Source organism: Engraulis encrasicolus, chromosome 21 (genome assembly GCF_034702125.1).
Source record: "Engraulis encrasicolus isolate BLACKSEA-1 chromosome 21, IST_EnEncr_1.0, whole genome shotgun sequence".
Lineage (NCBI taxonomy): Eukaryota > Metazoa > Chordata > Actinopteri > Clupeiformes > Engraulidae > Engraulis > Engraulis encrasicolus.
The window spans coordinates 12,851,551-12,870,181 of record NC_085877.1 but is presented as its reverse complement, the minus strand read 5'-3'; the positions used below and the strand labels follow the sequence as shown (position 1 = coordinate 12,870,181).

Sequence of the window (18,631 nt, the reverse complement as noted above, 5' to 3'; positions counted from 1 at the left end):
AATTTGTCAGATAGGCTTCGTGTTTGAACTGAATAATCAGCGAATTGATACTTAATGTAGGCCCTACTGCTTATTTGACTTACTGTGCAATATCTGTGTTATGACTTACAATAGAGTCACATAATTGCCGCTTTTGTAGCGTGGTGGTTTCTTTAGTCATGTATCCTTTCCCTTAAGTCAGGTCAGTAGGCTACAGTGGATATGAAATGCACTGGCAATACCACCAAAGTGAGGTTGTAAAAAACAACAGTAACAAAGTAAAAAAAAAAATAATAATAATAATAATAAGAGGAAAAAAGTGGACTTTGGCTAAATATTGGCCCAGTGATGTGCACAGGCACAAAAAGACTTTTTCATGATCACACAGATAAGTGTTCCAATTAAGTTGTATCAAGTAGGCTATTGCAAATCATTGGCTTCTAGCAAATAGAGACCATTACAAGTATATGAAGATGTTCCTATCTTTAAAGGTAGCTTAGAATAGCAAGAAGTCTGTTTGTCCATACATAGGCCTAAGCCAACCTTAACATAACCAAACACTATAATAATAATAATAAGAAGAAGAAGAATAAGAAGAAGAAGAAAAAGAAGAAGAAGAAGAAGTCTACCAAAACCATAATTATAACACAAATTAAACATAAAGTACTTTATTGGCTACTACTCTAACTCATTGCTGTCACATAAAAAGTAGGCCTATACTGGACTGTAGGCCTACGGCTGGGGGATATTATAGTAGTTGTTCTTAATATAACTTATTCTTAATATTAATGGCCCTTTCATGTGTTCTTTTGGGCATGTTAGGGTCAGTATTAAATGTTTAGAGAGGAGAAAATGAACTTCTGATGCTATAACATCCATGGACTTACTCCACAGTGTTTCTGAGGCCTGTTATGGTCTAGTTCTAACATGTTGGTATAGCCTATGCAAATCAGAGGATATTAAATTAGATATGACCAAACTAGGCCTACAACACTTAAATATTAAAATTGCACCAAAGAATTCATGTTTAAGTTTTTACTTTTAGTACTTAAGTATTTTTGACGGCAGATACTTTTGTACTTCTACTCAAGTAAAAAAGTGAGGTGAATACTTTCACTTTTACTTGAGTAGTTTTCAATGCAAGGTAACTGTACTTTTACTCAAGTACATAACTGGTGTACTTCGTCCACCACTGACACAAACACACAGGCGCACACACGCACACACACCACAATGTAATTATTCCTGCCATACGTTAAAGCACCAGATTATAATTAAAGTAATCGGTTCTACATCTTCATCCGGACAGGTGCATTAACTAATTAACCTGTACAGGCACAACCAGGTGATTTGAAATATCCAGTACTGAAACTTAAGCTGCGGTCGAAATGGAACGCAGCCGCTGGCACTTCATGACTCCATGTCCAGTTAGCCAACTGAAAGGACAGCTTGCCATAGTTTCTAAAGCCAGGTTGCCTCACTATGCACTGAACTGCTGGTGCTCTAGACTAATACATCTGTACCACACAGGCAGCTGCCTATGAGGACCCAGGTTCGAATCCCGACTGGGTCATATCCAAAACCCTACCCCACCTCCTTCTGCCACTCATACACTGTCCCAACTACTAATTGTCCACAAAAGTCCAAAATACAGTACGTAAATAAAACAAGCAAACAACCTCATTGCGCACACATACGCAAATGTAAAGCCAGCTTAAGCTGCTGTTGTGGGCGGAGGCAACGTATTCCACTTCCGAAACCCACTTTCCCACTTTTGATAGATGTGTTGCTAAACAAATCGCTGTTTAATTCGGACTTGTTGATGACTAAATACATAAGCTCTGGGGTCCTGTGTCAGGAGGTGCATGCACACATGCACACACACACACACACGCACGCATGCACACACGCACAAGCATAGACACACAGAAGCACACACACTGTGGGGAAAACAAATGCACACATAGAGGGAAACACACACACTGAGGGAAACACAGAAACACACACACACTGAGGGAAACACAGAAACACACCAAGACACACAACACAGAAAAAGACATACGTATGCTGCATGTCTGACACACACACACACACACACACACACACACACACACACACACACACACACACACACACACACACACACACACACACACACACACACACACACACACACACACACACACACACACACACACACACACACACACACACACACACACACACACACACACAGGAGTGCTCCCCTCTGTAATCAGAGTAATGCGTGGCCACAGCAGCACAACACCTCCTGGATCAGCTGCATGCTCAACTCATCAGATCAAACACTGCCAGCTTATAGGGAACATACAAAGTATACAGACACACTCATTGACACACACACACACATGCATGTGTGGAGACGCGCACACAAACTTAAAGCTTCCCCTTGTAGATTTGGCCCTTGCTCTGCAAGTGTGTGTGTGTGTGTGTGTGTGTGTGTGTGTGTGTGTGTGTGTGTGTGTGTGTGTGTGTGTGTGTGTGTGTGTGTGTGTGTGTGTGTGTGTGTGTGTGTGTGTGTGTGTGTGTGTGTGTACGCATCTGCCTCTACGTCACATATTCTGGCGTGTCTGGGGTGCCATGTACAAGATTTCTCTCGGACGTGTTCGTGTTCATGAGACGTGTTCGTGTACATGAGACAGAAGAAATTAGTCCTTTCCTACTTTTCCCTACTTTTAGTCGTTCCCTCCAGTCCACAGACCAAGAAAAAAATGGAGGAAATCCTCTTACTGGCTGGCTGGTCAAATTGCGCACGCAGGGCAGGTGCCCGGGGAGGTGGAGTGACTTGCGCAAGAAAGCCTCATGCAATATTTACCATGAGAGCCAGCACACCAGCTGAGACCCTCGTCAAATGGAGCACAAGACAAAAACACCACAACACACAAACACCACAACACACAAACACCACAACACAACACACACAACAACACAAGACAAAAACACCACAACACAAGACACAAACAACACCACAAGAACACAACACACAAACACCACAACACAAGACACCAACAACACCACGCACGCACGCGCGCGCGCACGCACACACACACACACACGCGCGCGCGCGCACACACGCACGCGCACACACGCGCGCACACACGCGCGCGCACGCACACACACACACACACGCACACGCACACGCACACGCACACACACACACACACACGCGCGCGCACACACACACGCACACACGCACACACACACACACACACACACACACACACACACACACAATACACAAGCAAGAACAAGACACAAACAGCACAACCACTACATGAGGAAAAAGGCAAACAATAAACATGTGCAGAAAATTCAACAGGCAGGGGGCAAACGGGGTCAGTTGTCCCTGGCCCAGGAAGAGAGGGGGTTCATAAATGAGTCATCATTGCATTGCATTGTCTTGGGTGGTGGTGGTCGTCTTGGTGGTCGGGGGTGGGGGGCTTTCAGATTACTTTGTCTTGGACTGCCTGCATCCCTGGACAATGTATGCATCATGACTATGGGAAGAAGGGCTTTTACAGTCAGGGGTTCAATATAAAATAAAATAAAGATTAGATTCTTTATTGTCCGATAGGGATATCTGGTTTCACATCAGACTGTTCAGTTCCATCAGGTTAGATCTTGTAGTACACATCTCATTTGCTATACATAGACACATAGTCACATACAATATACTCACATCTATTCATATACACTCCAATATACACTCCTCTACAAACCTATACATTACATTCATCTCCTCCACACAATCCATCCATTTTATTTAATGTTTTTCTATTTTATTCTACCTTCCCCCTCATTTAAATAAAGCAAAACAATATTCTCTCCTTCCACAACCACTGCCTTTTCGTCAGTTCCTGGGCCGAATGTCATCTAACAACAAAGAGATGGGACCAAGTCACTAATTTGCAAGTCACAAGTAAGTCTCAAGTCGTTCCAGTCAAGTCCGAGTCAAGTCACAAGTTAAGACACATTTGACCAAGTCAAGTCCAAGTCCAAGTCGTACCAAAGCCAAGTCAAGTCCAAGTCCAAGTCTCATTTTTTTCCAAGTCACTTACAAGTCACCTTATATTCTATGGGCAACATTGACAATTACTTTTGGTCATAAATTCATTACCTCTCCACACTGCTCTGCATGTCCCCCTTTGTCAGTTGTGTTCTAAACAAAAATAGTAGGCCTACTGGTGTTGTTTAAGGGCAATTAATTTAATATTTCATTTTTTCATGTAATTTCTTGACATACAAATGCAAAAAAATAAGTACATATAGACTTGCCATACTATTGCAAGTCATTGCAAGCTAAAACTGGCAAGTCAAGTCAAGTCTCGAGTCAATAGTTTGCAAGTCGAGTCAAGTCAAGTCTCAAGTCAAGTCATTTGTGTGCTCAAGTCTGACTCAAGTCCAAGTCACGACTCCCAAGTCCACATCTCTGAACAAAACTACATACAAACACAAAGACACTCCATGTGGTAAGAAAGGCTGACACCACAAGGCTTCCAGGTGCAGCCTCCCTCTCCCCTAACCTCCTCACTCTTTCCACAAATCACGACCAATCCCCTAAACACCATCATCACTCCCTGGGTCAAGCGTCATCCAGCAACAACAAAACACAAACACGCAATCACACCATGGGGGGGAAGACTGGCTTACAACACAAAACCAGAGTTCCAGCTACTGCTCCCCTCTTCCCTACCTGCTCACTCCTCCCACAATCGCTTCCTGGGTCAAAGGTCATCCAGAGCTGAACAAGGCCACAGCTGGAAGCCTATTACAGCGGCGACCGAATCCCACGTCACTTTTTGTTGAGGAAAAATGTTCAGCTTTTGTCCACGATTAATCTCATGAAGGGAACCTCTCCACTTTAACAGCGTGGGTAAACATCAACGTGACTCATCATGTCATGGAGCACCATACATGTAATTCAGGCCCATCTGTGATACTTTGATTCTGTCATAACGATAATGTACCTCTGGTTTATGACAAGACGGCAAAAAAAAAAAAATCTAAAATGGACAGTAATACGTATATTGGCCTGGTATTCCTTGAAATAGAGAGTGGTATGTAAACTGACCTTTAAGGATAGCAAGGCAAGGTCAGTCGTACTACATTTCCACGTGAGCTTCTGAAGTTGAATAATGTTCCGATTCGAGCGAAAACCTTCCCTCTTCTGCTACTCTACAGTATAGCGTGGAAGTGCAAGGTCTCTTATCCAAACTACAGACAGGATACCACATACCAGATCATCAAATTATCACTATTAGAGCTTGTGAAGGGCAATGCAGTGCATCTACAATTCACCACTAACAATGATGAGCCGCTAATGTAATTTTGATAGCATAGTATTGGTGTTGAGACTACTGATACGTAGGCCTGTTTCTTTAATTTTGTTTACAAGCCTGCATTAAATAATTAATTCCATCCCACCGTCCATGCCTTGTCATGCGGTGGTGGCTAGAGTGCCTCCGTGACCCCGAAAGCTATACCAGCAGCGGTTACGCAAGCACCTAGTAGGGACTCCCATGCTGGACAGGTCAAAGGGTGAATTGGATCACCTGGCCCAAAGGTTAAATGGGTTGACATAGGGCCAACAACCCTACCCGTAAAAAAAGCATGTTACCAAAGCATCAACAGCATTAATAAAGCATTTATGTTGCCTCGGCTCTCTGGTTCAACATGAGTTCAACACTGGTGCATGCCTATTGTTGTTGTTTATAAGATAGGCAAACCAATGGGTCCCATCAGGATTGTCTTCTTCACACCTGACCTCCCTCTCACCCTACCAACCAGACGGAGAGAAACACAAAGGGCTTACACCTGACTTACCAAACACAATCAGCACTACTCACATAGACAGCCTTGAAATTCATGAACATGGATTGTGTCATTTAGTCATGTAAACAAAACAGAAGGCTGGGGGGCAGAGGTTAAACTTTTAATATCACTTTTAATATCAAAATGTATGGCTGTTAACCTTGAACCATAAGAAAGTGGACAGTGTTATTTACTTCCATCTATGTAAGTGTAAACTAACTGAAGGCCACCTGATCCACCATTTTACTGGAATATGAAAATGTGACTGCCAGCCTTGAACCTTGTGAAAGAGGAGTGTGGTGTTAGCTCATGTAAACAAACAAAAGACAGGGACCGGAAGGATTTGATAAGAAACATTACAGTGACTACACCAATTATCACTTTGATATCAAAATGTGTGACGGCCTGCCTTAAACCTTCTGAAACTGCAAAGTGTTGTTTATTTACTGTAAAAAAACAAACAGCTTTGGTGGAGGGATTCTATATAATGTCATGCCAATTATCACTTAAACTTAACTTAACTGCTAGCCTTCAACCTTCTGAATGTAGACTTTTTTGTTAGCTTGTACAGACAAACAGAAGGCTGATGAAGGGAGCCTGTAGAAATTTCATATGAAATAGCATCCCAATTATCACTTTAATATCAGAAGGCGTGACCAATTGAGACGACTTGACAGAGCGGGCTACCACTTGCATCTGACACCACACAGAGAGATCTCAGAAGAGGCTGCTGCATTTCCACATGAGTAGTGTTCCTCTGTACTGGCTTCTGGCAGGGACTTCTGAAACAGGGTCCTGATACGTCATATCAGGTAGTTGCTGCATTTGCTCATCTTCACTGTCCGGCAGAAACTTCATACCTCCATTTTTGTTTAACCATTTTCCTTACCCATTTAAACACCCCATTTTCGAAATAAATATTTTATGAAAAGTTGGTAGCCCATCACATCATTTGTATAACTCTCACACGCAAGCATGCAACACAGACATGAAGACTGGCCAATAGCACGAATTTCCATTTTAATTAATAAATAAATAGATTAATTAAAAAAGTGGAGGCTTCTGCCGGAGAGCGACGACGTCATGGGTGTTGTTCATCAACCCTGGCTGCTGGCTGGGAGCGAGAAAAAAAGGGATACTCAGCTGCCTGCTACTGCTGCTGCTGTGTGCCACCTTGGCAACGGCTGGGCTGGGGCGTCACTGGTCGCCATGGCTGCCATCACCGTGGCTGCCAGCAACAAAGGGCACTTGTTTTGAAAAGCCCCAGTGGTGAAGGGCTGGGGTTTGGGGGTTGGAAGGGTTTAAGGGATAGGGGATGGGGGATGGAGAAGGGTGTCCATGCAACTAGACACAAACTACATATGAAGAGGATGGTATGCCACACACAGAGACACACACACACAGACAGACACAGACTCCATGTCTCTGTCACTCTCTGACATGCACGCACACACACATGCACGCTCTCAAACTTCCCTTTCCACTCCTGCCCTGCCCATCTGCAAACTTGTGGCCCCTAAGCTCACCAATCTCTTTCAGACTCCATTTATAGTCCTGTCCTCTCTTTTCTTTTCCTTTCTTTCTTTCTTTTTTGTCCGTCTCTGTGTGACTGTAAAAGAGGGAAGCCAAGCCATGATAAACAGCGATGCCGTAATTGAAAAGGGCCCTAGTGATGACATCATTGGATCACTCGCGGGAGGGAGGGAGGGAAAAGGCAAGCTAATCATGACATCCCAACTCGGCTAAATAAAGCTATGCGATTGGTTGCCTGGCTGATCGACCATCATTCTACTACGCCAATAAAAGTCCAGGCGTGCCTGTGAGAATGTCTAGTGTGGCCATAAGCATGTTCAAATGACATGACCCACTCCTCGCTCTCTCTCTCTCTCTCTCCACGCACACACACCAACTATGACAGCATCATTATGGTCATGCTCTGCGCGCTCTCACAGCTGACCCAATTAAGTACAAACTCCACTGGACAGCACTGTGGGAGCTGACCCATATTCCACCACCACCACCCCCACTTGTGGGAGTATGGAGTTGTGGGAGTTCTGTGGATGTTAGTGTGTGTGTATGTGAGAGAGAGAGAGAGAGAGAGAGAGAGAGAGAGAGAGAGAGAGAGAGAGAGAGAGAGAGAGAGAGAGAGAGAGAGAGAGAGAGAGAGAGAGAGAGAGAGAGAGAGAGAGAGAGAGAGTGAGTGAGTGAGTGAGTGAGTGAGTGAGTGAGTGAGTGAGTGAGTGAGTGAGTGAGTGAGAGAGAGAACGGAGAGAAAGAGAAAGAGAATGTTGATGTGAGTGTGGCAGACAGACAGGCATAAAAGGTGAAAGTTGGGGGGAATGAAAAAGCCAATAAAAAACAGATGTGACAGATATGGAGCAGAGAAAAACAGAGCAAGAGGGGATGGGGAGAAAGAAAGGCACAGAGACATAAAGACACTGACATAACTGAGAAAAGGTCAGAAAGATGAGATGGCCACTTGGATAAGTTTTAGACAAGAGCTTTCATGGCTATGTAAACACAATCTCCCCCCAAACTACAGCACATACTTGAGGGAAGCATCCTTTTGTCTGCCAACGTAAGGACCCGAACATCTCAATTTCCTACTGTACACACGCACATCGCACACATGGATTTTCTCTCTCTCTCACACACACACACACACACACACACACACACACACACACACACACACACACACACACACACACACACACACACACACACACACACACACACACACACACACACACACACAAACACACACACCAGGGAATTTGAGTTCTCCCCACTCACCATGATACTGACATATGAGCCTGGCATTTGCACCACCGACAGACAGGTCCTCCTTCAAACCTTCCAGCTAGTGATGGATTGCAGACATGACATGACAGTGCATTCTCTCCACTCCGCTCCCCTCGGGCTACAACTTCACTGTTTATGGGGATCTCCTCTCTCTGTCTGAAGCGTCTTAACTTTGCTAATACACTGAATAAAAGCACATAATTGCATGTGGGGACACAACGCATTCCTTCAACCTGGAGAAAGATCCATGTCTAGACATTGCGTGAAAATCAAACCAGTAGAATTTTTTTTACAGTTTACCGTCCCCTTTTGTCAATAAGCTCTTTTAAAACCTGTAGGGCTCTCCAACAGACACGCCAAAAGAAAGTAATCTGAACTTTTTCAATCTGCTGTGCTATAAAGTAAGCCATCTCAAAAAGCACATGGTGTGTATCTATGTCAAGAGGACTCTGATTACTAATAACTTCAGTAGATTAATCTCTTCAGGAGAGATAACCATTTACTTTAGAGAAAACCAGTGTTTATAAAAAATGTATGTCTTCTTGTGGTTAGAAATTGAAACTTAAAATCATTGGCTGTTCAGCACAGGGGCCACGAGGAAATCTACAGGGGCCCTGGCCCACTCTGGCCCGTCTAGAACCGCCCCTGTAGCTGAAATGGAGAAGTACTGAGCTGCACTGGCCTGGTCTCTTGGTCGGTTATGGACCGCTAACACCTGACAAACCTTCAGAAGATCAAAATTTATTTTCACTTCAACACTATACCGCATTATAGTCACTTGTAAAAATAAAAGTTATGACTGCAAGATAATAGTGAGAGGGCGAGTGTTAAAAAGTGAAGCTGGAAATGCAGAAGTGCTGAGTGACAGAGCTGGTCTGGCCTCTTGCTCGGGCCATGGTTATGGACACTACAGCAAATATTTACCCTGTAAATACCAAGCTGACCTCTCCTCTGGAGGAGACAATGGCATTAGGGAACACACACACACACACACACACACACACACACACACACACACACACACACACACACACACACACACACACACACACACACACACACACACACACACACACACACACACACACACACACACACACACACACACACACACACACACAACTGCTAAGCCAAAGTGTAAGTTGAACAAGGTGACTGCTCAGTTCCACACAGTCACACACATCGATCACATGCAAACCACAACACACTCAAACAACAGAACACATACACACGCAAACACAAACAAACACACAAAAGTACACACTGCATTCATGGATCATGAGGTCATTGTAGAGTTATGGAGATGACAGAACAGGTTACATGATACACAAGGGTCAGGTGTTCAAAAATCACTTCTGACAACTTCAAAATCATTTCTGACACCTCCCAGAACCAACACTGAGGTGATAGAAAGTATGTGACAATAAGCATTGCATGTGAAGTATGAACAGTAACTCTAATACAGTAATCCACAACTATGGTCAGATAGAAATTGATGTGTACCAAAACACCTGTGGTGTGGCTCAGGTAAATCTACAGAACACTGTTGTACATGCAGTCCAACCACGTAAAATAAAATACAATAAAATGAATCTACATAATTTAAATACATTCTTACTCTTTTATTGCATGGCTGCGTAGAATAAAACAGATTACATATGTTTTACGTGAATCTGGTCAAGACCAATAAATGCTATTCTACGCCGAGGCGAGATTTCATATCATGACGGGTCAAGTATTTTAACTGCATTCAGTGGAAATTCAGATATTTTATTTCCTAACTTGCACACAGCTCCTCGTGGCCCTGTGATGTTGAGAGGCAAGAGGCTTAAGGATGAAGAACAGCTCCTCTCGCTCAAAAGCATATAATTATTACTTGCTAGATAAATACATCTGCCAAAATGAAAGGACCTTGAGGGCTAAGCCATTCAGATAATCCTAAAACTATGAAGACTTGTAATTTTCTACGATTCAGATGGAGGGGACGCGACCATTTATAAAAGAAATAGGACTCTTACCATGCCCTCAATGCTGTTTAATAAGAAAATCAAAGGCTGGACTAGCATTGGATGAGGAATTTGTTAGCACACATTCCAAGGTAATATACAGTATATTACAAGGAGAGCATATTTATGTCACTGTGTAATTGGAATATCTTTTTCCCTCTAAACATTTCATCTATAGCTGTCTGAAGAGGTCTGATGATGGTTTTAGCGCTGCCTATGGACACTTTAATTGAAGTCATTTTCGGGATTACACCATCACATCTTTTAACATTCAACAACCTCTCTATCCGCTCCAACATCATGACGTATTATCATGCAACGCCTGTCTTTTGCCATCTCACTTGGAGACATAATAAGGATGATCCATTAAACGATAACTGGGTCCCCTGATCCACTAGATATACAACACTAGATATGAGTTACATTATGTTCAGATTGAGGTTGTGTGTTTGGCACCTACTATAGACAACCACAGGTACTGCAGGTGAACACATGGAGACACACAGGTAGGCAGACAGATGGACAAATGGACAGACAGTGTCATTGTAACAACTGACCCGACCCCTATGGGCAGGTTATAAAAGAACATGACAACAAAACTGAAAATGACAAATGTACAGCACATCAACATTAAGATGGTGCTGTTTAAGTTGGGCACTGAGCCTGTTTTTTTCCCTTTCTTGTACACCTGGACAAGCAGTCCCGGCACAACTAATGGGGGAGAAAGTGGGTTAAAGAAATTCTTCCACAGCTTTTTTCTATGCCTCCACTGTCGCATCTGTGCTTCATGGAGATAGTTCAGACATCAGAAAGACTGTCTTCAGACCATGTAATTTTTTAAAATATGTTTTGGGGGCTTTTAAAGCCACCATTACTCAGATAGAACAGTGAATAAGACAGGAAATGCGTGACCGAGAGAGGTGGGGAAGGATCTGACCCCGAGCCGGAACCAAACCCCGAACCCCGGTCCCCGGCCGGCGTAATAGCAGCACGTCACACGGGCCCACCGTGCCACGTCGCAAAACATCTTCAGACAGCGTCAATTTTTAATAACGACATATAAATGTGTCATGACTGACGTCGCACTAAACATACGAACGAAATAAATGATTACATTTTTGACAGGTGTTGTGCATCACCACAAAATACAACCCCCTTTAGACCCATCAAAACACACACACACACACACACACACACACACACACACACACACACACACACACACACACACACACACACACACACACACACACACACACACACACACACACACACACACACACACACTCCTCTAAATCAAACCAAGAGTTTTTTTATTTGGACCATATTATTATGGCTGTCCTCAATCCTGTGGGGCTGCACAAAGGCCTCCATTCAGGACCTGAGGCCAAGTCTCATAAACTACTGCAAATCCTCTGAGACTCTGCTTTGCCGTCGTTTCAAAAGCTTAAATAAAACCGTGTGCGTCTGGTGATTTATAATCGAAATAACATATTTAGATCATTGAACTACCTAGGCCGGTACCAGTGTACGAAATGACTGCGGGAAAAAAACAGCCTTGATTGGTGCTTGCATGCAGCCATAACTCAAATACACAGACAGACACACATACACACACACACATACAAACGCGTGCGCACACACAGAGAGAGAGAGAGAGAGAGAGAGAGAGAGAGAGAGAGAGAGAGAGAGAGAGAGAGAGAGAGAGAGAGAGAGAGAGAGAGAGAGAGAGAGAGAGAGAGATCTCCAATCCTCGCACGACAGTTCATCTCTCTTGAAGAGCAAACTTTCAAGACCCTGCAATTGGCAACAAGCCAAAAACACAAACCAACAGCTCACTTAGGGGTTGTCATGGAAATGTGAAGCTCTGATCTATTTGGGTGGGTGGGAAAGGTGCCTTTAAGTGTGTGTGTGTGTGTGTGTGTGTGTGTGTGTGTGTGTGTGTGTGTGTGTGTGTGTGTGTGTGTGTGTGTGTGTGTGTGTGTGTGTGTGTGTGTGTGTGTGTGTGTGTGTGTGTGTGTGTGTGTGTGTGAGTGTGTGTGTGTGAGTGAGCGAGTGAGTGAGTGGGGGGCTGTGTGCAACTTATTTGAATAGAATAAACAGCCATAAAATTCTCTGTGGTTCTCTTTTCTAGAAAGAACTGTTAGCGTCTCATTGGGGAGTCCCTCTTAAACTTAACTCGGGCACCTTCCGATGCACCAACTGACTCATGAGGGCCCCCCACATAGATGCACGACCTGCCCAAAGATTAGGTCCTACACTATTTTACCAAAAAAAAAAACCCACACATCTTCTCAGAAGGAAAAGGAGTTCAGTATACATTCACACAAGCCAATCTGCACTTTGAAGCATTTCAACTGAACAGGCTATGTCTTCTGCTCTAAGCATTCTGCCTTTCACACCAACAGAGAGGGTTTATAAACACCATTTTGAAGTTTTAGGGGCGACATTTACTGTGGAGAAAAGGTTGTGCTTAAGACGTCAGTGGTGACAGTAACTCTACCCCCCATTCTTTCTTTTGTATGTGGGTCTCAGTCTCACACAAATCAATCAAGACCTTATAGAAACTTTACAGCTTCACATGGCGTCGGGCATTTTTGTGGCTAGCTTTGGTTCCCATGGCAATGGCGCGAGGGCCCAATTGTAAGTAACCCCTTTTGACCCAACTTGGGTACTTTTCATGTGGCTCAAAGCGACGAGGCCCTACAATGCGCGGCTGAGGGTATTCATAGCGAGATGAAAAACGACATGAAGAAAAGGCCAAAGGCGCTTCTGCCAGCGGAGTAGCAATCCGATTCTTTAGGGGCTGGGGATGTACAACGCCCAGCAAGGGTCAGAGGCCACCGGATGACAAGGAACCCCAACACCGACACACACTGAGAGCATGCAGCACCTCAAAAGACAAATGTAAATAAACAGGTGTCTTTTGGGTAAACGATTTTATCTAAGTGCGCAAGAGATGTACAAAATAATGAGTCGCTGATATCGTTACCCAATTAAGTGATCGAATTGAAGAAAGAAGCGCGCAATGGTATTACCATACATTGTATTAACGCAAAATACACCTTTCCTAAAGAGGTCATTTGAACTCAGTAGCCCAGAAGGTGCAACGAAGGTCCATCACTGAATGTAGGTGTAGCTGATTTATGTCAAGTGTGGTTCTACGGCCAAACTGTTGGACTGAATAAAATAAGAAACTTTTTCTACTGTAGCCTATGATATCATACGCGAATTGAATGGAACGGCAAGAACAGACGCATTTCACACCGTTTCCATGTTACAGTCATTCAGTAGATAGTCGAATGAGCTGGTGGAGTCTCTGCAACCCAGCTGTGTTGTGCTGTGCAGTACGTTTACCACCCTTGGTAAACATCGAAGCGTCCCTAAGCGAAAGTACGTTTTCCGGTCACTTTATCAACATGTCAAATTCCTGCTCCAATGCGATGTCTTTCTCCAACTCTTTCACCGGTAGCATCTGAGACACTCGTGTCATCATCAGAAAGGAAAGCCAGAGTGATGCTATGATTTACCATCCTAGCAGCATTATAACAGGTGCCAGTGTACTCCGCGTAAACGCATCGGTTTGATGCGTTTCATATAACACCTGCCAGTGCGCATATGTGTGCGTAAAGTTGAATTTCAAGCCGCATAGAAGGGATTACAACACTCATTTGAAAATGGTCTTCGGATAGGATGGAATCTGTACTCACCATGAGTGAAAGTCTGTCCAACGCATAGAAATCCGTGTCTCTCCTTTACGTAACAGAATGAACGGAGTCCTTTTTCGTTATGTTTAATGGGAGGTTATTTTCTGTGGAAACACAGATATACTACATTCACACACTCACTCTCTCTCTCACACACACATACCGTGGTTGAACTCTACTCCTACGGTCTCTGGGGGAACACCATCACTGATCCAAGCGCCGAGAAACGCGGGCGGGGTGCGCGCGTGCGCAAAGCACTTGCAAGTGGTTCAGGTGTTAAGCGAGTCTCCACCCGATCACGCGCTAGAGCCGACCACCTTGGCAGCACCTGCTATTCCCATTGGAATAATACAAAGTCTGTGAAGGACTTTATTTTTTGTTCGGCGCTTAGCATAAGTCTCACAGCCATCTTATGCCAGTCGCATACACACGACTTGAGTACCCAGCTACACCAAACAAATTCAAGCCTCATAACGAACTCCGTGCGTGTGTGGGCTTCTGATAACATGACCTGCTGGCACTCCCTTGTCTCTCTCTAGCCACGGTGCCAAATGCCCCCCCGAGGCGCCCCACCACGACAGCTATTTATCTGTGGGTTGGAGTAGGCTACTATGCCCGCCGTAGGCCAGGTGAAGAAATCAACAAGTTTGACAATACGCTGGCCATACAATAAAAGTATTCTGTAAACACAGTGGTGTTTATCGATGCTGGCTGGATTCAAATGACAAGAACATTTTTAACGTTACATGCTAGAATTTATATGCTAGACTTGGCACTGGCACACATTAGGAAATAGAAATCGGGAAACTTCTTGGAAACTTGGAACTTTAAAACACTTATCTTCTAGAAGAAAAAAAAAATTGCCCTCTAGAAAACATGGTCAAGTCAATTAAGCCAAACTGACTACCATGTCATAGGCCTACTGTCAGGATTCATTTGGTTCACTATAAAATAAATTAAATTGTCATCGCCCCAGCAAGTAAAGCGGGAGGTGAGCTGATACCTTTGTTTGCACAATAGCCTACACATCGTGTTCACATAATCTCTGTGGCCAAATGCGCTTAGGGACTGTTCGTAATTTACTGGGGGGGGAGGGCTGGTGCGTAGGGGGGGGAGGGCCATGATGAAAAAAAATTAGGTGGAGGGGAGGGCCATGGGGAAAAAAATCGGAGTTAGGGGGAGGGCCATGGGGAAAAAAAAACGAATTTATTTTATTTTATTTTTATTTCTTTTTTAAAATAATAATAAAAAATGCTCTGAAACAGATTGCTTTGCGATGCAAGGTCCCGGTGCATACTATAGCACTGAAGCGTGTATCTGTAGTCAAAAAAATCAGGTGCAGCTACTGTAGATTGCCCGCGCTGACTCTCTTTCACTGTAGGCCTATTGCTAGTGCTACGGGAACATTGAGCATCATAGAAAATGCCCGTGAGCAAATAACTAGCTGAGGTGAACTATATGGGCTAAACAGTTTGGGAAGTTTTGACAACGAATTGGATGGGCATTTCCAGAGGAATTTTGGAGAGGTGTTGTAGTCAACTGGTGGTCACAGCTTCTGGTAAGTCATGATTTTATTTATTGGCACCGCCGTGTGCTTTACATCTGTGTTCAAAAAACTTTTAGACACCAGACCGGAGTGAACAGTAGGCCTACCTAGGCCTAGACGTACTTTGGTAGAACGGTGCAGTGACGCGGGAGATTTTGTTTTGTTTAGCTTGTGGTGTCAAGGTAGTAATAACAGTGGTATTAACGGCGATGTGTTGGCCATGCATCATATACGGTCTTGAAACCATTGGAGGAGCTAACTTGTTGTGAAGAGAAGTCTCGTCACTTTGGTGAACAAAAACGGACCAACTAAGCAAGGAATTGTGTAGCCTACATTTAAAGCGTGACGGGAGAAGGGAATGTCACCAAAGTTGTGCATCGTGTCAGGTAAGAAGTGACTTTTGTTTCTTGCTGTGGAGATTGGATTCGTAGAAGCGTGTATTGGTATGCTAGGTCTTGCCTGTTGCTGGTGAAGTAGTCTAGCTTAGCCTCGGAGTGGCTATGGGGTGAATCTGAAGGAGAGCACAGCTGGTGTGCCTGCTTGTCTATCATCAGTTGTCAAAGTTGAATTGCCACGGTTTGTAATGGCTGTGCTATTGTTGAATGTTTTGGAATGTTGTACTGTGTTCTGTTTTGGCAATTTGTTCCATTTCGCTGATTTGACCACCCTAGCACCACCTAATAATGCGTCTTAAATATGGCCTACGTTAAATGCAAACTAAAGGTGGATTTCTCACTCTCCCTGTATCAATAGCCAGCAATGGCTCGAGCTGCTTTGGCGCTTAGCCTACTTCTTGCTCCGATCACATCCCGGACTCTTTGGCCGTCAAAGTGTAGGCTAATCACATTCGGGAAGGTAGAGCTATGCCTGTGTGTGTGTGCGTGCGTGCTTTTATGCGCGGTCTGGGAGACAGGACAGGGGTCCTGATCGAGATGCACCTTGAGATCCACAGTCGCAATTGCAAGAAAATCTAAATTATTTGAAAGCCCGGTCACCTCTCACGAGTGCATCGCATAGCCTAGTCAAAGCATTTCTTCTAATTTCACACATTGCACACTGCCCATGCTGAGACAAACTGTCAAGGCAGCGCGATTTGCTCTTGAACACGCCCTCACCTCCACATCAGGTGCGCGTTTCCCTTCCGCAAGAAGAACTTAAATTAATAATGTCAAAGTGAGATGTTTAACAAAAAGGTAAATCTACCCATCCTTGTTTAGGCTACATAAAACATGAGGAAGTTATTCAGATGTGATTCGCCATTCCTCACCCTAAAATTGATTAGAACGCAGGAAATTGCATCTAAAAAAACAGATTTTTTTTTCACAGCACCCCCTGGTCAAAACCAGTTCCTGCGTCCCTGGCTTCGCTACTGTGCTGAACATGTAAAACGTACTTTGTGAAAGGCGCTGCTTGTCGAGCAGGGAAATATTGAAGCTGCGGTGGGGAAACTCTCTCCACTTTGTAGTTTACAGTAGTAACAACTCGGACATTGGTATTGGAATGGAAGTTTTTATTATTATCATTATTATTACTTAACACGTAAAAACAATAGTGAAGGCAATTTGTCTTGGTGACAGTGGAGTTAAAAGGCACCCCATGCAGCCGCAGAGCCTAGATTCTAGCGGCTTCTCATAGGTATCCACTGATATCGATAGCACATAATAGTGCAGACAACCGCCCTTGATGTAGGCTACTCTGACTGTTCTCATGATGGTTGTTCATCTACCAATTTTACATATTATTATTTTTTTTACCTGTAGGGGGAGGGCCATGGGAAAACAAAATTGAAGTGGGGGGAGGGCCATGGGGAAAAAATTGAGGTGGAGGGGGGGGGCCATGATTTTTTTTTTTGACCGGACTTCCAGCGCACCAGCCCTCCCCCCCCGGTAAATAACGTACAGTCCCTTAGTCATGATGTGGAGTCTGCCACCAGGTTGAAACCTTGTTCTTTGATTGTGATGTTTGGCATAATGAGAGCATGGATACAGCACCGCCACCACTACAACAAAAAAGCCAAACAGCTACCGACAAAAATAGGAAACATCTTGAAGAAGAGCGTGGGAGTTTGTATTTTCTTTGAAGACAGGGCCACTGATAGCTTTGGTCAGGCCCTGGACAAAGTCTTTTGGAAGACCCTCTCACTAAATACATGAATGTAATGGGTACCCAATTGTGGGGCTGCTCTCACTGGGCCTGGAACAACTGTATAGGCCTACTATACTGTAGCCTAAATGTAAAAAAAAAAAAAAAAGCAAATAGTAACACTTGCAATTGACAGTGGTGAGGATTTTTCATGGACAATGACAGCTTTTTGAAATTCTGAAAATGTTATCATAATTTACACCTAATGAACACCTAAACATTTTACACTGCACCTTTAAGTTTTAAGAAGAAATTAAAAACAGCGTTATTTCAACTGCTGTTGGTCAAAGTTAGTCATCTATTCCCCTACACTTTCAAGTCAAGTCAAGTCAAGTCAAGTCAGCTTTTTGTCACTTTCTTCATATGCACAAGACATACAAAAGGAAATGAAATTACCTTTTCTCTCTACTTCATGCCAGGACAAGACATATACAAGACTGACATTTTACAGACTGACATAAAGTGCAAGACATGACAGATAACAGTGATGGACTGGTAACAATAAGTGGACAATAATAAATACAGTACAAATAAACATTTGTACTGTGTCTTCTACTTTATGTCAGTTTCTATTTTCTATTCGATTTTTCTTCTCT

General features: G+C 43.7%; 1 protein-coding gene across 2 annotated transcripts in view; it reads right to left on the bottom strand.

Annotated features, from left to right (window-relative positions):
• Window positions 1–14,752, bottom strand: part of LOC134436893 (FH2 domain-containing protein 1-like) — a 44,411-nt gene extending 29,659 nt beyond the window's left edge. Inside the window, exon 1 of one of the 2 annotated variants that reach the window (XM_063186217.1) lies at window positions 14,351–14,752. The gene's annotated coding sequence lies outside the window, so the exon portion shown is untranslated. The remainder of the gene's footprint in view (window positions 1–14,350) is intronic. The other variant, XM_063186219.1, reaches the window with a different exon arrangement.
• Window positions 14,753–18,631: the final 3,879 nt, after the last annotated feature.